This window comes from Nelumbo nucifera, chromosome 5 (assembly GCF_055504915.1).
Source record: "Nelumbo nucifera cultivar China Antique chromosome 5, China Antique-T2T, whole genome shotgun sequence".
Taxonomy (NCBI): domain Eukaryota; kingdom Viridiplantae; phylum Streptophyta; class Magnoliopsida; order Proteales; family Nelumbonaceae; genus Nelumbo; species Nelumbo nucifera.
The window spans coordinates 80,887,572-80,909,621 of record NC_142653.1 but is presented as its reverse complement, the minus strand read 5'-3'; the positions used below and the strand labels follow the sequence as shown (position 1 = coordinate 80,909,621).

Genomic DNA, 22,050 nt, shown 5'->3' with positions numbered 1-22,050 from the left:
ACTCAGGGCCACTTGGCATTGCAAATTCGGTAAAGGCTTGATGGCTTTGTTACAAGGTCTGTAGTTAGCTAAGCAACTGGACCTTAGACAGCTAGAGGTGGAAGGGGATTCTAAAGTAATTATCTCTTGGGCAAGTTCAAGTGGGTGAGAAGAACTGCAAATGGGCTAGTTGATACCCATTGCTAAGCAAGGGGCGAAAAGTCAACAACTTTTTTGGGCTTCATTGTAATCTACCCTTGGTTTTCTGGGTTGACATGTTGGTCATAATGTTGTAATCTCCAATATAATTAATTTAATAAAATTATCTTTGCTGATAAAAAAATCTGAATTCGATCCAAAGCCTGGATGTACAAGAGGTAAATTCGAATTTGACTCTGATCAAATTTATCGAATTTTGGATCCATGGATGTGCCATTCAGCAATTAAGGAATCACATTAGATTTCAAAAAAAAAGTGCAAAACTTCATTAGAGTTGCAATAAACTTGCAATATTCCACCCATCCGTGTCACCTCCAGCACAACTGCCTTCGTCGTTTGCACTGCCCACGCTAGTACCATCAACCAAACAGTCCTATGAATCTTCATCACCTTCACTGCATTAAGCCCAGCCTTCCTCCTTATCTTCCTTCTCTTCAGGTCTTCCTTTAACGTAACTTGGCTTCGGCTTCTCTAAGGAGAGCCGTAGGGGGCTAAACTCCTTCAACCTTCGTCGGGAAACCCACAGCAGGTCGAGCTTCTTCTCTGTTTTCCGACGCTGCGCGCGTTCCCCACCTGTTTCGTGACTAGGGACGATGATACCATTAACATCGTCTATCTTAGTCGTGTCCCCAGTCACGTGAGTTACTAAAGGCTCACGCGCCTTCTTAAAACACTGGATCGGGCCCGCTGACCCAAATGGGCCTTTAATATCACCCAAAACATTTCGAATGGGCTTTGTCTTTGGCCCATTCTTAAGCCACTGTGACCTCACGTGACTTTTAAAAAGGTCACACGCATCCGACCCCAGGCTCGGTTTGGTTTTATCTGGTCTAAATCCAGTTCTTCCTTGGACCGGCTCCTTTTCCTTGTTCAAACAGGTCAGGTTGGCACCGGTTACAACCTGTGCAAAAGACCTGCCACCCTCCAGACTGTTCATTGCTCCCACACGCATAAAACCCACCCCCTGAATGCTACCCTTTTGTTTCTCCAGCCTTGGTTTTTCCATTTTTGTGAAAGTTCTTTTCTTGTTTGAATCAACCAATCCCTTCTTGCCACGCAATACTTCTTCTTCAAAGGATGAGGCCAACCACACTGAATAGCAAAGCCCTTCAACTAGCACCTCAATCTTTCGAGGAATCTCCTCAGGTTTTACACCATTCAATAAAATGGAGGCTGAACAAAGGTCTCCACAAAAGGCACCTCCTAAAGATCCTCCACACATCAAAGCAATGGCTTCAGCAACTTCCTGCTTCCACAAGTTAAAGGGAAGGCCTAAGAGACGCACCAGCACTCCATCTTCAACAAAGAAATCTTTGGAGGTTAGTATATGAGCTGAAACTTTAACTATCAGCTTACTTTCCCAATCTCCTCTTTGTATGTTTACTCCCATTCTGTACTTGCCTGCCCCAGCTGTCACTAATAGAGTCTCTTGCTTATTATTTCTCACCAGACTAGTAGAAGTGCTTATCTTCCTTTTTACTGTTTCTTCTCTTTTAGCATCCAAGTGTTGCAGCAGTTCACATAAGACCCCATGAACTGCCTTCCAGCCCTGACTCTTCCTTCCTTCTAGTAGGCAGACCATCTGCTTTCTTCCCTTGCCAAAAAATTCTGTCAAAGAGATAATATAACCTTTTAAGGTTTCTCTTACACTCTACAACAAATCTTCTTTCAGTTTCTGAGAGAAACTCTTTCCAACAATTTTGTTTTCCTTGGTTACTTTCACCTTCTACAAACTCCTTGAACCCTTCTATTACCCTCAACCCTTCTAACAGCACCATCCCTCTCTTTGTTTCCCTGATCTTCAAGCTCAGCTGACCATTTAATCGCAGCTCCTCAAATAGCAGCTCCTTAGTTTCAATCTTCAAGGCTTTTCTCCAGCGGCCTACCTCCACAAACTCTCCCATCTCCAGCTCCTTAAGTTTCTTCCTTGGCACTTTTTGGTTCCAGCTTTCTTCGCCTCCATACTCGTCTGCTGCTACTATTATTTGATGATTCCTGTGTTCTCACAGAACTACACAGACGCCATTGATTTTCTGGACAGAGAGGGACTTCGATCTTAGACTGGGATGGTGGTTCCCTACAACTGGAGGTCTGAGAGAAAAAGGCAAGGGAAGAAAAGGGCAGTGTATGAATACAACAACATTTTCTGTTCCCTTCTCCACAAAATCAATAGAACCAATTGACTCTAGTGGCTCATGTCCATGCAACACTGCTGATTAGAAATCTTCTATATATAGCAGTTAAACTTGAAAGAAGAAGAAGAAGAACTGTTTACTGTATTAGAGAAGTAATACGGGTTAAGAGAAGAAAGAGAGAGAGAGAGAGAAGAAGAAGAAGAAGAAGAAGAAGAAGAAGAAGAAGAAGAGTGAAGAGAGGAGAAAAGAAAGAAGGGGTTCAGTGGTTAATTATTCTAGTGGACTTATGGTTGCAGGAAAGAAGACTGAGGATGTTAGAAGGTATCTAACCATGTATAATCTTCTTTAACTCTTCTCTGCCCCATCTAAGCCCACAATGTCCTTGTCTGGGATATATTTATTGCTATTTTGTATGACAAACAAGTAGTTAATTAACAAAATGCTCTTGATAGAGCACAAGTCTAAGATAGCCTTTGGATTTGAAATTGGAGGTGGAATTTGATTGGTCAATTCTGTAAGTCCCATGATAATGTCATTTAGATGTTTTTCAAAGCATGGTATAGAAGTTGGAGAAATGCAGAAAAGATCCTGCAAATTATGTTTCAGTGGAATTTGAATTCTTCCCAGAGGCTAGTTCATTTCTGTGGAATCAAAATTCTAATACATTCTGCTCCGAAATCTAAAATCAGCCTAACTGAATCACTATTAGTACTAATGATAACTCCATAATTAGTAGAGATTTACAAAATCCAAATTTGGTGTAAAGTATAGGGTGATTAGCTCATGGAGATATGGACCTTTCTAGTTCTTTTAGACCCAATTTCTAGACATACATACATATGTAAAGATGCAACCAAAACAGAATGGTAACATGACCTCTGGTCATCTGGTGTTATTTAGCCCGAAGATTGAAAATAATTGTGGGGAGAGTGCAGAATAAAAAGAGGAGTGGCAACAGAAACTCCCTTTTTCTGTTGTTTTCAAGTACTACTACTATTTCTTTAAAATCATTTAATATCTCCTAACACAATTGTGCTGCTTGACATATTATTATAACATATTCCAGTGGCAGAAGGAATCAGCTTATAAACTCTTTATCTTTTATATTTAGTGTGTGAGCTCTTGCATTTTGGGGTAAATGTAGTAAATCATCTAGATTTAATCTTGGTTCTAAACCTAGGTGGGTGTATGACATGCTAAATGCAGCAGTTTTATCTCATAGATGGGTTAGATCTAGTAAAGTCCTTTGCTCTGACTTTGGTTTAGAACCAAGTTATTTACTTGCTTCCTATTACTAGGACAAAATATAGTGAATAGCTAACCCCAATTTTTCCACTTACTTTTTTTTTGATCAATAACTTTGAAAGAATTTCATTAATTAAAATACTTTAGGATACAACAAGAAGTTGCAAAAAGAAATCAGCTTAGTAAGCTGACCCAGGACAGATTTACAAATGTGCCCAAAACATGTGTTCTTTGAACCCCTTGCTTTGCTAAGCTATCTGCCAAACTGTTGGCGGATCTCCTAACCCATTCCACCTGGATTGACATGTTCCTTGATATCCATTTAAATCTTCAGAAATCATTCTTCAACTGCCATGTCACCCCTTCCCCTTTCTGCAACCATTTTATCACAGCTTTTGAGTCTCCCTCGATGATCAATCTATTAATACCCAACTCTTTAGCCTTCTCAACCCCATATGCTGCAGCTAGAAACTCTACCCTTGCCACATCACCCTCCTCCACAGGACCAGAGTACACAGCAATAATGAATCCATTTTCATCTCTAATGGCCCCCACAATGCCTGAAGGGCTAGGGTTACCCACACAACTCCCATCGAAGTTCAGCTTCTTCAAGCTTTTTACCCAATGTGTCACCCTCAATGTTATTGTTTCAACTAAAGCTTCCTTGCATTTTTCTTTACTTTCAAATATTCTATCATTTCTTTCCTCCCAAACAGTCCAAAGTATTGCTGCTCTAGTACACCTCCAAAGAATCCTACCCCTCCTTGTCTTGCCACAGAAACCATTAGGGTTGAATAAACCTTCCACCCAGTCAGAAGAGGACCACCTGCACCCAAAGAGGAAAGTAAACCAATTCCAAATAAAACTGACAAAAGGGCAAGACATTAGAAGGTCGAAAGCAGTCTCACCAATCAACTTACACAAGACACACCAGTTAGGGGACAAGCACCAATTTGGTCTCTTTCTTTGAAGTACATCAAAGGTATTAATACAACCATGAAAAACTTCCCAACAAAAAGCACTGATTTTAGTAAATAGGATCCGAAATCCTATTGTGTGGCAACCAACCATGAAAAACTTGCCACACAATCTTTGACTGGGAAAGGAAGAGAAGATTGTGTGGCAACCAACGAATGTAGAAGGGATTTACAAGAAAACGACCCATCAGAAATAGGATCCGAAATCCTAGAATCTGACCCACCTTCCCCCAAAAAATACTGAATTCAGCAATCCTAACAGCTCGAACACTACAAGAAGTTCAGACTCTCTAAGGTTCTTGTTAAATCCAAAGTTCCAATTCAACCCTGGAAGGTGAGATGGTTGACTTGGGAAATCTGAAATAAGCTTACCCTTGAACCTGGACAGGTCACAATGAGAAGGAAATTTCTCACCCAAAGGAGTATCTCCAATCCACACATCCTCCCAAAATTTGATTTTACTACCAGAAGACAAGTCATACCTGATAAAATTTAGGAATGTAGGGAGAACATCATGGATGGCCTTCCAGGGAGCAGCCAAGTTAGCCCTATGGAGACATCCAGCATCCCATCCGTTGCTCGACATGCCATGAATGCTTGCAACCACTCTGTGCCATAATTTCCCATTTTCATTTGAAAACCTCCAAAGCCATTTGCTAAGCAAAGACTGATTCTTCAATCTAACATTACCTATTCCCAAACCCCCCTTCCCCTTTCAATTTCCTCACCTTTTCCCATCTAACCAAATGATCCTTCTTTTCTCCCCTTGGCACCCAGAGAAAATCCCTCATGATTTTTTCAATTCTCCTCACTATCCCTTCTGGCATCCTAAACACTGACATGTAGTACACTGGAAGATTTGCTAAGGTGGACTTAATTAGGGTTATTCTCCCCCCCCCAATGAGATATAGTTCTTTTTCCACGCTGCCAAGCGTTTCTCGATCCTTTCCACCACCGGAGCCCAAAAACTAGTAGATCTAGGGTTGTCTCCAAGGGGTAAGCCCAAATATTTCATTGGCCACTCACCTTTCTCACAGCCTAGGGAATTTGCTAGAAATCTCACTCATCCTCTTCAATGTTGGTTCCAGCCAATAAGCTCTTTGACCAATTAATCCTCAAATTAGACATCCTCTCAAAGAGTTTCACAACCAGCCTCAGATTTTTCCACTTACTTGTAAAAGCAATTTTCTAACTTCTGCAACTATTATGTCCTTTTGTCTGCAGTTCGGATGTAGATGAGCTTGAAAGAAGGTTGGCAGCCCTCGAAAACCCATGAAGTGAAGATTGGTAATATGTTTGGAATCTTTGAGAGTTGATTAACTCAGGTTCTCTTTAATCTGTATATCCGGTCTAGCATGTATATTTTGTATAGTGGTCTTGTTGTATATTGAGACAAGGTTAGAATTTTGTGTCCTTAAGGCAATATTATGCAAATGGCACCCCCTATGAATTAAACTTGGGGTCTCTCATTTGGAGTCTTACTTAATGACATGGATTGTAAAATGTCAAATCTTAATTATTCATTGAATAGAAAAAACATGGACAATTGTGGATGGCCGAAGTATATTCTCACAGCCTAAGGTAAATAGAAATCTTTGAAAATTTTAAGAACTAACATTTTTTATCAGCAATTTAAGAATTAACATTTCAATTATCGTGAGTTTTTGATGTTGCTGGATTTCTGCCAAAAAATAAAAGATGTTGCTGGCCTAATATGATCCCAGAAGGTGCTAACTGAAGGTTTTTTGTATCAATTTAATGACGGGCCATAACACAGTATTATAAGGACACAAAAGGGTAGCTCTTTTAACAATACATACGCTGTACGCATGTTTTATTTCTTTTGTATTTAGGATGTTTTTTTTCTTCTATTCCCTGCATTTGGTGTTTTTATCAAGAATAATGTGACCTCCAAATTAAAAGGAGAAGGAACTATGGGGATGGAATCAAGGTAAAGGTTTTTACAGTTGCTGCAAGTTTGTGTTTGATAACTGCTCAAATACAGGAGGAGGGTGAAAGAAAAGATTCTAAATTTAAAACCCTTTCAAAATTCAAGGCATCAATGGTAATGTGATGAAGTTTTTATGGGTTTTCAGCTTTCAGCATCTAGTTCAACTATAATCAAAACCCACTTTAGTGGTTATGCATGTTGAGATAAAACTTCAGAGACAGTACTTCATAAAAAGATGTTTTATAAAGCACATATGTAAAGAACTGTAAACGACTTTAAAAAACTAAAACGACTTCCTAATTAAAGAACTCGATTCAAATGTTAAGAATGGTGAAGGACACAAACTTGGCACATACCTGTAAACGGTAAGATGATTGAACGGTACAAGGTCTCTGTATTTTCTGGAGAAAAGATCAAACAAAACATGAAAATGGTGTTTGGATATACTGACATGGCTAGATGGGAGAATGAGAAGAAAAACGAAAGAGAGATAAAGAGTACCTGCGGAGCGATCAACCACCACGGCGTCGGAGAAGGTGATATTACAGTCGGGCGAAATGTTGAGGAAGATGGAATGACTGCGAACTGGGAACTGGAAAGAGAGGAAAACAGTAAATGAGGGAGGGTTTAATCGAGCCCGGCCCGGCCCTGCCCTGTTTTTGCGCGGTTTTTCCGTAATACCCTTATACCCCTGCCTGCTTTCACGTGTGATGAATGCCACACGTATTTACCTGGGCGAGAATCAGGATTCTTTGGCGCTGTTTGGCATCACTCCAAATAATCACTTTGGATTCTTAGGATGATGATAACACGTTTGGACACAATTATGAAGTGTTTCTCATTCCAAATGGGAAGAACAGGCAAAATTATGAGAAGTGAAAAAAATACACTGCAGAATCTCGATTCTCGCCGATGTAAGCTTAAAATAACGAACACATGTTACTATGAAAATATGGGCAAAAATGTAAATTTGTTGTTGATCATAAAACCAATCAATAAACCCCACCCTACCCCCGCAGCCTTCATTTTTGTTGGAGTTCAAATCAACCCCCCGTAAGATTGCCCCCCACGGTACACCCCCTCGTGTATTGGGAACATTTTCTAATGATGGCATCATCATTTCTGCTATTATTATTAGGAGATGTTCCCAATACATGATAGGGATTTACTATGAGACGTTGTGGGGGACTGATTTGATCTCTTCTTCTTCCCCATCATTTCACTCTCAATAGCTCTCTGTTACAATACTCTGCTTTGATGTCAATTGAAATCGTATGTATAACTTGAGATTAGTTTCAGTCAGTGCAAAGGCCCATTCAAACATTGTTCGAACAGCCTTTACAGCCTTGCATTGAGAATAGCTCCATACCTAAATACTTTATTTCATTGGAAAATATTCCCAATGCAAGGCCAGTATGTTCCAACGGTCCTTGCACTAACTGAAGCCGAGTTCACTCTGTATTTTCTCATTGTTTTCCCCTATATTTCTTGCATACAACTAGGCGATTCAACTTGTGTTTTCTATTGCCTAGTTTTCTCACGATCCATCCAAGTTCTCTATGAATTACAAACTCGTTATGGATTGTTTTGCATGTATTCTCTCTATTGTGTTTCCATGATGCCATGGTTAGTTTAAAAACTTAATCATAATATTGTAAAGTTGGAATCTACAAATTTTATAGAAAATTTTCAAGTGTGTAAATTTATTACATGCTCTGATAAAAAATCGTTGGATATATGAATGTTGTTTCAGTTGTGAATACTTTTATTGGAACAGGTCTAGTAACCAATTGCTTGGATTTTTATTTTTTATCAAAATTCATTTGGGGGTGGGTTTTGATTGGTCAAAGCCTTTCTTGTATCATGTCTTTCCTTTTTTGGTATTTAGTCGTATGCCTAAATTTCCATGGGTTGTATTTTTTTTTTTTTTGGAATTACACACATACTACTAACTTTTTTCTCCAAAGTCAGTGGAAGCAGGACTTGAATCCACATCTCCGTTGGAACAATCCAAGTAACATATTAACTAAGCCATCCTCGATTGGCTTGTATATGTCTCTCAGCACCATAGTTTTTGTAACACTTTTTAAGCTAAATGTGAGAGTACTTAAAATTAAAAATAAGTGCTTATTCAAATAAAGACTTATTTTGGGCCAGGACCAAATCAACTTATTTCCTTTTTAGTCTGTCTTGACCCCCTATATCATTTTGAAAATACCTATACTACCAATAAGTGTATTTTCACCAAACGTTCGTGAGTATTTATTTTACAATTAAGCACTTCCAAATTTTATCCTTACACGAGTCCCTGGGGAAGATAAAGTGTACAAAATATCGACCATGAACGTTGCCCACAAATACACATGATTCTTGGTCCTAATTGATCTTCAGAAGGCTGTCATATAATAATGGTGTTTGGTTACAACACCACATCAAAACCATATCAGTGATTCAACTTTAACGGTCGAATTTATTGTTTGGTAAGCCGCAAAAAATGTTATAGGCAATAAAATTTTTATGGAATTTTTAAATGGGCATTGCCCCCTTGGACTTAAATTTGCTCGTGGGCCTTCTTAGTGCAGGGGTCCTTTCTATTTGGACCCTATTCCATAAGCTCAAATTTGTATGGGCCTTGGTGTGAGTTTTTTCCTTTTGGGCCTTCTTTCTACAAGTCCACTAGCATAAGAAGAGGGTATACATGTGGGGTCCATCATGAAATCACATTCAAATGTAAATTTAAATTAATTCAAGTCTTGGTGGTTTATGGAAATAAATCCAACTAAAGCCTTTCTCATATGCTAATGATGAAAATCCAACTGGTATTAAAGAGAAAATAATTGATTAAAAATCATTATCTCCATAAAATGGCAATTTGCCAAGCTTCTTCTCGCCAAAAGGTAAGTGGGGTCAATCAAATCTCTAGTCAATTAAAAAACATATGGAAATTTAGTTGATGATTAAGAGAATAATTATCTCTTTATAAGAGTTAATGTAACAACTCTTTGAAAAGGGTAACAAGAGCAAAGGCATGGGAAGATTAGACCATGCAATCTAGAAATAGTCTCCCATCAAGAGAGAGAGGACCTTTGGTCAAAAACTTAGAAAAAAAAAGAAGGCCCTTGCTTAGCAATGGGTATCAACTAGCCCATTTGCAGTTCTTCTCACCCACTTGAACTCAGCACCTATATCTTTCACACTCCTTTCCACTTCCTTGGGATCATGTTTGAAGTTCTATGGGGTATGTTTATTGTAAGTTACCCAAGAGATGATTACTTTAGAATCCCCTTCCACCTCTAGCTGTCTAAGGTCCAGTTGCTTAGCTAACCGCAGACCTTGTAACACCTCCTATGCCTGCCAAACCCAGATTACACAAAGAACCCACCAAAATTCAACTTTACTTTGTTGCCTTCTGGGGGTTTCCATTCCATTCTGATTCTCTCCTTAGTCCTTATCTCTTGAGGATCATGTTAATTCAGTCCAAGTTCTTATAATTTCATTAACTGTGAAGTTCCGGAAGCTCAAAGTCTTTATTCAAATTGCAACCTTCACTTTTATGCAATCTATTACCTCCTCCAAAGATCTACTCTTTCTGGTGAAAATTCTGTTGTTCCTTTCTTCCCAGACTATCCAACTGATTGCTGCTTTAGTAGTTCTCCACAATATCCTCCCTCTTTTCTTTGGTTGCCTCAAGAAGTTTGGGTTGAATATGTCCACCACCTCTTGAGGATGTTGCTAAACTTTAATTGGATCAAATGAACTCGGATTTAAGTACATCCAATCTGATTACAGGCCTAACAATGATGGCTGTTGTCAGGTTAGCTCAACTACAAGAGGAGAAACTGAATTGGACAAGAAGACCATGTAAGCCTAGCCTAATTAAAGGACTATCCCCTACTAGACCTAACAACCCAGTGAACCAGCCCAATACTACTGTAACCAAGCCATATTTCCAATTCCCTCCTTAAGCATGCTATAATTACATTTACTATTTCAAATGGCACTTCATCATTCAACTGAGATAGCTCCATCTCCACCCTTCTAATATTCCCTTTAATATCTCCATACACCCTTTATTCCCATATGTGCATGGCATGCTTTTTTTTTTTATAATTGATGTGCATGGCATGCTTGGTTTTATCTAGTTTTGTATTACATGGCAATTCGTACAAACAAAATACTTCATATAAAACAAACAACAATGAGCAAGGACCAAGGCACTTCACCCATCGTTTCTAGTTCAAATCCACCCATCCACCATATACTATATTAAAAACAATTGTAATAATTTTTTTTTCATGAGAGACAAGGTAAATTTTATTGATGATAACACAACAATAATACAACAAATCACCTACTGGAGCTTCTGACACTAAAGAGCTCCACACAAGCTGCACATCTTACATCATAACAGACTCACAACAGAACATGATCAGCATGACAGAAAGATAACAAAGGGGAGTTCTGATTAACAACACTAGAGAATGAGACTTGAGACCCAAGATTTGATTCTGCCCACGGCAAAATTGATGAGCTCCTCTACAGACTTCTCCTTTGACTTGAAGATTCTATCATTTCTTTCAGACCAAATTGTCCAACAGATGGCTGCAATCACCAGAGCCCAGTCAAATCTGTCAAGTTTGTAGCAAGTCTGCAACAGAACTGAGCATAGACTAGCCAGCATAGCTTCTTCGAAAAAATGATTCCAGAGTTGACTTGCAACCTGGCAATGCAGATTATGTTATGATACTATCTCTTGTATTCTGCATAGTACTGGTAGCAATTGGGGAATATGTTGATTCGAGTAAAACTTCATGTTGCTACCCATGGAAGTGGAGATGGAAATATGTTGTTGAAGCTATCTCTTGTACTCCACAGTGTTTGTAGTGCTCATTGGGGAATATGTGAACTCCAGTAAAATTTTGTATTGCTACCCACGAAAATGGAAATATGTCATGGAAATATTAAGGAAATTGAAGACATTTTAAACCAAGCCACTAACTCGTCTCCCTCACAAAACAAAATAGTATCATCTATAAACTGAAGATGGGTAATTGGTGCATTGTCTCTTCCCACTCACCAGCCCCTTACTAGGCACCTTGAATCAGCTATTAGGATAAGTCTACTTAAAACATTAGCAATAAGTTTGAATAGAGAGGGGGCCACCATGTCTTATTCCTTGCCTAGTAGAGAAAAAACCCACCATCTTGCCATTAATTATCATCGCATAACGATAGGTTCTCAAATAGCCCCAAATCCATTTACACCACCTTTCTCCAAACCCACACTGCCTCAAGACCTCAATTAAGAAATGTCAATCAACCAAATCATAAGCTTTCTTCATATCCAACTTGCAAATTACACCCTTTTTTCCAAATCGTTTCATTTACTCAACACATTGATTAGCAATCAAGATTTGATTAGTAATTTGTCTGTCTTTCACAAAGGCCCCTTGATTTGAGGAAACAATGAGAAGGAGAACTCTCTGAATTCTTAGAAATAGGACCTTAGCAATTATCTTGTAAAGACTATTCACTAGGCTAATTGGTCTAAAATCTTCGGGATGATTAACACCGCTCCTTTTAACGATTAGTGCAATAAAGTGGCATTCAACCTGGGGTATACAATACTCTTTTCACAAAAATCCCTAAATACATCCACCAAATCATTCTCTATTATATCCAAATCTGGTCCAATTGCTCGATCCAAGTCCATAGAACACAACAGAGAAGTATGTTGTCTCTTGCCTCACATGCTTGTCCTCAAGCAGGAAATGCAAGAGGCTAATGATCTCATGTGGAGCTATTGGGTATCTCAAGAAACTTTATGAGATGTAAATCCCTAGAGCCAAGAAACTGCTTTAACAACTGGAAAGAGGAAAGCAAAGAAGTTTGTTTAGCTTGTGTAAAGTGTATTATTGTCATGTAACTTTTGCTTGAAGTTTCATTGTCTGTATGAAACAAAGTAATTAAACCTATCAAAAAAAACCGATCCCATTTAACATGCATTTTCTTGATATCTAAGCCATCCATGCCACAAGAAATCCCTTTGCAGCATCTCAATATTCTTTCCTTCCTTAGAAGGCATGGAAAATAAGAAAGGTAATAAGTTCGAAGATTAGATAAAGTACTTTTTATAAGAGTTAATCTGCCACCATTTTGAGAGATATCTTGCCTTCTGGGAAACCAACTTCTTTAACAACATGCATTTTCTTGATATCTAAGCCATCCATGCCACAAGAAATCCCTTTGCAGCATCTGAATATTCTTTTCTTCCTTAGAAGGCATGGAAAATAAGAAAGGTAATAAGTTCGAAGATTAGATAAAGTACTTTTTATAAGAGTTAATCTGCCACCATTTTGAGAGATATCTTGCCTTTGGGGAAACCAACTTCTTTAACAGCATGCATTTTCTTGATATCTAAGCCATCCATGCCACAAGAAATCCCTTTGCAGCATCTCAATATTCTTTCCTTCCTTAGAAGGTATGGAAAATAAGAAAGGTAATAAGTTCGAAGATTACATAAAGTACTTTTTATAAGAGTTAATCTGCCACCATTTTGAGAGATATCTTGCCTTCTGGGAAACCAACTTCTTTAACAACATGCATTTTCTTAATATCTAAGCCATCCATGCCACAAGAAATCCCTTTGCAGCATCTCAATATTCTTTCCTTCCTTAGAAGGTATGGAAAATAAGAAAGGTAATAAGTTCGAAGATTACATAAAGTACTTTTTATAAGAGTTAATCTGCCACCACCATTTTGAGAGATATCTTGCCTTCTGGGAAACCAACTTCTTTTCTAGTTTCTCAATCACTAGCATCCTAAACGAATCAACTGTACAATGAGTCAAGATTTCCATGATACACAAGAATAGGAGAGGTGATAGAGCCAAGGGGTCTCCTGTCTTTTTTTTTTTTGATAAATAACAGGGGGGTCTCCTGTCTTATTCCCTTTGAACTGTTAAAGAACCCAGCTGCTTGCCAAATCACCGAAATGGAGAATTTTGGATTGGTGACACAAACTATGACCCATTTCCTCCATATCCACCCAAAATTCATTTATCAAGAACAAAATCTAAACATCGCCAGTTAACATTGTCATAGGCCTTCTCAATTCAATTTTACATATTACAGCTTGAAGTAGGGTTGCCAGTGGGTTGGTTCTATCCAATCAAATTGATTATATCGCTTTTGGTTCTATGTTTTTGTCCGGATTAATAAATGGGTAGGTTCTGTTTCTTTCTTTTTTCCAAACCGATATTTTGTTAATAATATATGAAGGTTTCCTAGTATTCCATTTTTCTTGTAATTTTTATTATATTTTATTCAAGTCTAAAAGGGTAAATTTGATAAACAATATTTAAGATAATTTTGGTTAAAAACACTTGATTTATTAACAATTTAACATAAAAACAATTTACTATTTTACTGTCGCTTTTATTAAGGTTATATTTTCAAAAATGAAATTTTAGGTTGTTCTAAACATAAATAATTATTGATGTCAGTATAATCGGATCTATTCAGGTCAGACCCAATTATCCCAATTAATAATTGGGGCAGTTTTGGGTTCATGATTTTGCCCCAATTAATAATCAGTTCAGGTCTGCTACACCCTGTCCCGAGCCAAAACTGACTCATTGGCAGCCCTACTTGGAAGACCTTCCCTTCTGGAATCAATCAGTTCATTTGCCACCAAAACACTATCAACCATTGCTTGCTTGGAATGAATGCATTCTAGTGCCCCAAAATAACCACTCCCATCACTTTTTTCATCCTTTGAGATAACACCTTGACCGCTATTTTGTAAGAGATGTGTAGTCAGTGTTTTAAAAGCGAAAGGCACAAAAAAGGCGCAAGGGCCATTTTGCGCCTGAGGCGCAAGACGAGGCGTGCGCCATTTTGAGGCAAGGCGCACAATTAAAAAAAAAAGCTAAAAAATTAAAAAAAATGTCAAAGAAATTCAAAAAATGCAAAAAAAAAATTATAAAACACAATATTAATAAAAATATAAACTTAAATTTTAAAATAAATGTTTTAAAAAACCCATTGTCTAAAATTAAAATACATAAACATAATATGTAAAGCATATTCAAATGAGAATTTAAAAATGAAATCAAACATATAAAACATTTTTTCAAGCATATAAAACCCACAATCTCTTTTTTCTCAATTACATCAAGTAGCTATGTGACATATTACATTCCTAATTCTACGAGCCGCCTTTGTACCATGACCCTCGAGGTCACTCGCTCATTGAAACTTCGAGAACCCCCAATTTGGCAATGTCGTCCATTCATTCATCCTAATAAAATATCTTCTTAAAAGCAATTAAAACTATAAAATCATTATTTTTTTTGTGTGAAAACTAAGAATTTAAGACCCAAACATGGACTTGTTTGGGCTGGCCTTGAGAGGTGTGGCCCCGGCCCAGCCACTAGACTCAAAAAAAGGAAAAGCATCAAATTTTCAAAAGGCACACGCCTGGGCTAAGGCACAAGGCGCACCAGGCGTGCACCTTTTGAATGGGCGGCGCCTAGGACCTGGGTGAGGTGCCTACCCTAAAATGTGCCTCACCTGTGCGCCTAGGTGTGCCTCGGGCACGCCTTTTAAATCACTGTGTGCAGTAAGTTGATATGCCTATAATCCTTCACCTCTATCACTCTTTCAGTTTTAGGGATAAGGGTAATGAAGGTTACATTAAAACTCCATTCAAAAGAAGCATCTCCATAGAAGTCTTCCATTCCCTTCATAACACCTCTTTAACCATACCCAATACTTCTTATAAAACAAACTTGTGAAAGCATCTGACCCAAGGGCCTTATCCCCATCCAAGGAATTCACCACCTACCAAACATCATACTAAACAGCTTCTATGACTCTCGCTTTTGGTCCTTACTCAATCTTTTAAAGGAAACCCCACCAGGAAGAGACATGCGGTTCCAAGATTCAAAGAAAATATTTTCAAAGTAGTTGCTTGCTATGGATTGAAGATCCCCTTCTGACTCACCTACCCAACAGCCATAATCTAGCTTTCATTTAGGGGTAGCAAATGGGCAGATTTTTTGGAGGGTTGAAATACCAACCCACCCATACAATTCCCACTATGACCCACTATAAAAGCTTGTTAATAAGGTCACAATCCACCCTGATCCTCACCAAGTATAAATGCTTGTTTCCAATTTTCTTCTGGATCTGGTCAACCTGTATACCCAAAAATCATCAAATCTAAGAGAACTATTCATCCTTTTTCATGACTGCCACATGGCAGATACAGGTGAGATAAACCCACATGCTTGGAAATTACAGAAATTTTACAGAAAATGCATAAAATTTGTAGAAAATGCAGAAAAATTACAGAAATTTTGTAGAATATTGCAGAAATGCAGAAAATTTGCAAAATTGGAGAAAAATGCTGAAAATGCAAAAAAAAAAACAGAAAATTGTAGAAAATGCATAACTTTTAGAGACAATATGACCTTCATCTTTTCCTTGACATAGAGTTTAAAGGTTGTAGTTCACCATGTTGTCTAACTGTCAATACCACTTTCAATCAAGCATTATTAGTAGATATTATATCCTAGTGTTGTATTCTATGATATTACACCTACTTATCAAGAAAAAAAAAAGATGTTTCTGTTACACGTAGGTGATAGTAGAATAGCAGAGGAGCATCAGGACGATTAAGTGGAAACCTATAAGGAAATGACAAGAAAGCGTCAACAAGTTTTGAGTCTTTTGACTATTGATGCATCAACAATTTAAAATGCACGTATAAGTTAAACTCAAATTGCATTTACACCAAAATAAGTTATCAGAAAATTAAGCAAAGTAATCAGTAATTCCAGTGCTAGAGGGCCCTAGTGCATCACAATTGGTAAAACCAATTAATGGTTCCATAGGACTAACACTAAAGATTTTGCAAGGAATCAATAAGTTACAATAATTACGCAGAGAACAATTACCTTTCTTTCATCTGGACGATGATACATCTCTTTGCCATCATATTTACAGAGAAGAGCTTAAAGAAAAAATATAAGGAATCACCAGTAGAAACAATCTACAGTATAATGTTAAAGGTTATTAATTTTAATAAAGAACAGATTAAGGAATTTGAACCAGACAGAAGTAAGAACCCTAGATTACCTCTTCTGTCGATCCAAAGGGTGAATGAACAAATCGTCTGAGGCGACGGAGAGGCGGAGCAATGTCTGAGGCGACGGACGTTTGATGCGAAACCTTCAAACAAAGCAACACCAAACGTGTAACCTCACTGAGAATGGCGAAGGTGAAAGGTTGGAGAAAAACCTTCGAACCCTATGTCTAACCTCACTATGACGAAGAGTCTGAGAATGGCGGAGAAACCTTCGAAGTTCGAAGTTATGACTTTCAACCCTAAAACATACCTTCACGGCTTCACCGATGAACCCAATGTTCAAATTATCGGAAATGCTAATATATCGAAAAAGCAATTTTATCAGAAATTAACACAATTTTAAGAGATTACCAGAAATTATGGATACGGATACAGGGTAAATTACAAATATCCCCATATTATAAATCGGCACGGCCCGCACTCCTTGGGATACTTGGGGGTTGGCTTTGTACGGCTCAAGCTCATGTGGGCTCATGTTGTGCCGTGGGCTAAGAAATGGGACAGGCCGAAGTCGTTGATGAAGCCAAGCCATGTTTTAAAAAAAAAATTGAAAAAAAATAATGAAAATTTTAAAATAAATTAATAAAATAAACAAAATAAGTTAAAGCGGAGTGGTAGTGTAGGAAACCAAGAAATTCATTAAAGAAAAGCAAAAAAAAAGATGAAAAAGAATACCTCTTAAGCTGCAAAATCAGGAGAGGAGATTAGGAAACTAAGAAATTCATCAAATAAAAGCAAAAAAAAAAAACTGATGATGAAGATGTAGATGAAAAACAACACCTTTGAAATTGCAAAATTGGGAGAGGAGCTCTGTACAAAAGCGAGCTCATTTTGGGGGGGAGATATCTATTTGAGAGATGTAATATGCAATCTACAAAGGGAGTTGATAGACAAGAGAAGCAAAGATTGCATATTGAAAGATGAGCCCTTTTAAGGAGGGGATTTGGTAAAACAAACTTCACCTTTTGTCCCACTATCTATTTTTGCAATATGTTTCAAAACATATCTAATTTTGTCAATCAATGCCTCAGTAAAGTATACATAGATTAAATTAATATATTTTAATAAAATTTATGAAGAAATACATCGTAGTCCATTATAATTTTTATTAGAAAACCCTATATTTAATTATAGTTTATAAATTATAATCCTTAAGCTTTAAGGGATGGGAAAGGCCCAACTATCCTATCCAACTATAAAACATGCATTGACACAACTTATAAGTGAAAACATAGCTAATAATTATTTCTTTCCTAATTGAAGGTGATTCTCTCCAATAGGTTGTCTTCTCTGTTTCCCTCTTGAGGTTTTCACAAGTCTTCATGCTCTGTGGTTCTCTCTGGGAAGCTATCATCTTGGTTTCCTTCTCAATGTTTTCTCATATTTTCATCTTCCAACGACTCCTTTTCTTTGCCATCAGGAGACTCCTCACCCTATCCCCCAACCCACCCCTTCATGTTACTCCCACAACCCTCGCTTTCCACTTTCTCTCACTCTTTTTTCTATTAAGTTGGGTCAGTGTTTTTGTATGTTTGAGGGTGTCGGAGTACAATGATCATTTTCCTTATTTACATTCACATTGTTCTCAATCATGCAAGAACTATAGATGTGATAGGCTTTATTGCTTGGTTGTAATGCTTGGTGTGCTTTGTTACATCCTTAACAAAGTTTAGATTATCACATTTGCAAAGGAGGTTGTGTTTTCTTTTTACAAGCTAATCACCATTGATGTTGGTTAGTGATGAGAGCAAATTTGGCCCTCCACTGACATCATGACACGTGACATCTCAAAATAGTTGGATGACACCCCAGCACAACATAGGCGATGACTTTCCTTGGACAAAATGATGGAGACCCACCTCTAGAGACCTACTAGAGACCTTCCAGAGACCTACTAGAGACCTGGAGATAGACTTGTTCATGGGCCGGACCGGACTGGGCTTGGGTCGGGCTTTTACTCATCATTAAAGGAAATACGCTAGGCCCGAGCCCGAGCCCGGCCCGACCAATGAGCCTATAACTTGGGCCCAAGCCCGACCCTGATAAAAAGCCCGAAGCCCGACCTAATAAAAAAATTACAATTTTCCCTATTCAAATTAAAATTAAAAATTCATATGGTTTTTTTTCCTATTTAAATGAACAATGGGCCTACAAGATGGTTTTTTCCCCTTTCTTTTACGTTTTAAAACACAATTTTACATTCTTAAATCAAAAAATTTATTCAAATGGACATAATCACATAACCCATTTTAAGTCTAATTTTAGGTTGGGTTGGGCCGGGCTAGGGCCGGGTTATTTTGACAAAACCCAAGCCCGACTCGAATTTATTGCGAGTCGGGATTTTTGGCCCGAGTTCAAGCCCGCAGGCCTATAAACATGTTCAAGCCCGTCCGGGGGCCGGGCCAGCCCATCGGGCCACCCGACCCAAGAACAGTTCTACTTAGAGACCTACCTTTAGAGACCTACTGGAGACTTGGAGACCTACCTCCAAAGACCTACCTCTAGAGACCTACTAGAGACTTGGCAACCTATTGGAGACCTACCTTCATTGACCTGGCGACCTACCTTCAGAGACCTACCTCCAGAGACACATGGCATCCAAGTAACACCTCGACATTGAGTAAGCAGATCACCCCAGCAGGTCAGCTAGTAGCACCTAACCTATGGCCGACCTAAAGGATCTCCGCTTAAGGAGCAACATCCTTTGGAGATCGGCTGAGCTAAGTAGGGTATAAGTGACAACCTACAAGGCGTGCTCGCTGACCTATTACACAGATTTGTTATCAAGACCAAGTTCTCCAGAGTAATAGCGCTCGACCATTAGGCCGACCTACCCGCGCCAGAGTTATTCGGGCGAGCCGTAATGCCCACCGCAGGTCACGTAACCAACATAATAACTTAGCTAACTATGCGAAAGCGGCTCCGTGAGAAGATGGGACCCATTACAGGAGGTCTCTAATCCCTCATGCCTATATAAAGGCACCATTTTCCTGAGAGAAGGTATGCGTGATTACAAGCTCTCAAGATCTCTCACTTTCTAAAATACTTTCAAAACACTCTCTGAATTAAGCATCAGAGTGCTCTCCCCGGGTAAAGACACCTAGGCACTCTAACTCTGTCTCTCTTGTAGAACAAAACAGCTCGGCCCAGCACACCTTGGCTAATATTGTTTCCCTACAGGTCTCTCAGAAAATTACACAACTCTCTATTATATAGCTTGGCCATCCCATATCCAGCTTGACTAATATTGTTTCCCTGTAGGTCTCTCAAAAAATTACATAGCTCTCCGTTATATAGCTCTGTCATTTCCATCTTGACCCAACACAACTCGACAAATACGGTTTCCCTGCAAGTCTCTTAGAAAATTATACAACTCTCCGTTATATAGCTCGGCCTAACACAACTCAGCTAATATTGTTTGCCTACAGGTCTATCAGGAAATTACACAACTCTCCATTATATAGCTTGGACATCTCCAGCTTGGCCCAACACAGCTCGACCCAAACAAGGGAACCATCCAAATAAGCTTCTGAGTCATCAGCCAGTAGGGGAGTTACCGAATCACGCATCATCAGTTAGTCATAGAAAATCCAGTGCCTTATGGTTGTTGGACTTGCACCCAAGAAAATCATCAATTTTTTGGTTGATCATGGTGACAATTCATGTATTGTTATTAAAAATTCATTCTTGGACAATTTTATTGGATTTGGCCTTAATTACATTTTCTTCCTACTTCATACGATTTCATTATCTTTGGATATTGTGAGCACCCAATTAATTTGGGGTTCTCATCATGGCTAAATTTTAATGGAGCCGCCACCCATCTATAGGAAGGACATGGGAGTGATGGGCATCCCTTGTTCAAAATGCTAAAAAAAATAGACTCCCATACCCAAAATAGCTATTCTAGGCATCTAATGGGAGGGTGAGGGAAGGTATTAGATACCCCTCTCCCTTGACTTGTGTAGAATGCCATTCCAACTAATTCTTGGAGAAAACCTCATAATTTCATAGAAAAGACAATATTCATGATTGAATTGCAAAAATTGAAGATTGATTCCCATGGACCTTTCAAAATCTCCCTTTGAAGTAAAGTGAGGTAGGGATCTCCACCCCCCTCTTTTTTATTCAAAGGGAACTTCTACAAGTAACATCTCTTTTGGAACCCCTAGAGAGAAGCATAGTAATTGAGAGATCTCCTCCTAATTCTTTTTTATCCTCTCATAGGTTTCCTACTAGTAGATGTTTCTTGAGAATTAATCCTTAATTCCTCCATTTCACTAGCTTAAGAAACACAAATTTATTGAAAGAAACAAATTAATTCTAACACAAGGAAAAGAATACCATATTCATTTTATGGAAATAAAGACAATAAAAAAGTACTAAGAAGCAAGGTAGATATGAAGCAATTTGGCCATCAAGAATACAACCCAAGGCTGCCCTTACTCCCTATAATAGATCAATTAGCAAAAAAGAGAATAGAGATAAAGAGAAACTAATGAATCTACCAAGATTGAATTCTTACAAACCTATCCTCATATATTCTAAAAAAAGGATGGTGAAAATACTAGGCTACATTTACTCCATAAACACATAAAAAACGGAAAGACATGAGAAATAGTGAAAATACTAGGCTACATTGAAGAAGTTTTAAACATACCTCTTTGTAGCTTTCTTCCAAGCTATTGGGGCGGCGGGATATGGGAGTGTTTTTCAAGGATGAACGGATTGAGAATGGTGGAGAAGCTTCTCACACCTTTGACATCAAAGAGAACTCGAAATGTAATGATATATCGAAGAGTTGGTGCTCCAATCTTTGTGTTGAACCGAATTGGATTCTCCTTCCGTCTTCTTCTTCTAGCTTTTCCCTTCTTGCTACCACCAAACTGAGAATAATGGAGGCTTCTCTCCTTTTCTTTCTTATTTCCTCTATTGTAAAAACTTTAAGAAGAAAGGATGGAGTGGGGGAGAAGGGGGGAAGAGATTTTAGTTGAGAGACTTGAAATGCAAAGAGGAAGGGGAGAGAGAAAGCAAAAGGAAGAGATTTTCGTTTTAGCCTTTCTAGGACACAGGGGATAGCAAAAAAATGGTTTGGTTCAAAGTTTTAGTGGAGAGGAGAGAGGGGTTTGAAATTTTGTCTAGGTTTGAAATTTTGTCTTTCTTTGAGTAAAGGGGTTGGGTTTCCATTATTGTGTAAGTACCTTGAAGGAAAGAAGCCTTGCATTTTTATATATGGGGATGGGGAGTGTTTTGAAACTTCTAAAAAATGATAGGGGGTCTAGGGTTTCTAAAGAGTGAGAGGTTTATCCTAGGACCAAAAATTGATGGGATAAAGGTTTGGGAAATCCTAGGGCTAGGGAGGTGCCAAGTGTTGGGGGGCGGCTTTTGCAATT

The 22,050-nt window shown here is 38.3% G+C and overlaps 1 protein-coding gene across 8 annotated transcripts in view; it reads right to left on the bottom strand.

Annotated features, from left to right (window-relative positions):
- Positions 1 to 21,800, bottom strand: part of LOC104593835 (uncharacterized) — a 40,617-nt gene extending 18,817 nt beyond the window's left edge. For 2 of the 8 annotated variants that reach the window (XM_088888846.1, XM_010253859.3), the window contains exons 1-3: positions 21,318 to 21,800; positions 7,008 to 7,098; positions 6,863 to 6,907 (exon numbers count right to left, since the gene is read on the bottom strand). The gene's annotated coding sequence lies outside the window, so the exon portion shown is untranslated. Of the gene's footprint in view, positions 1 to 6,862; positions 6,908 to 7,007; positions 7,099 to 21,317 lie in introns of those variants that run through there. The other 6 variants (XM_088888844.1, XM_010253858.3, XM_010253857.3 and 3 more) reach the window with 6 other exon arrangements.
- Positions 21,801 to 22,050: the final 250 nt, after the last annotated feature.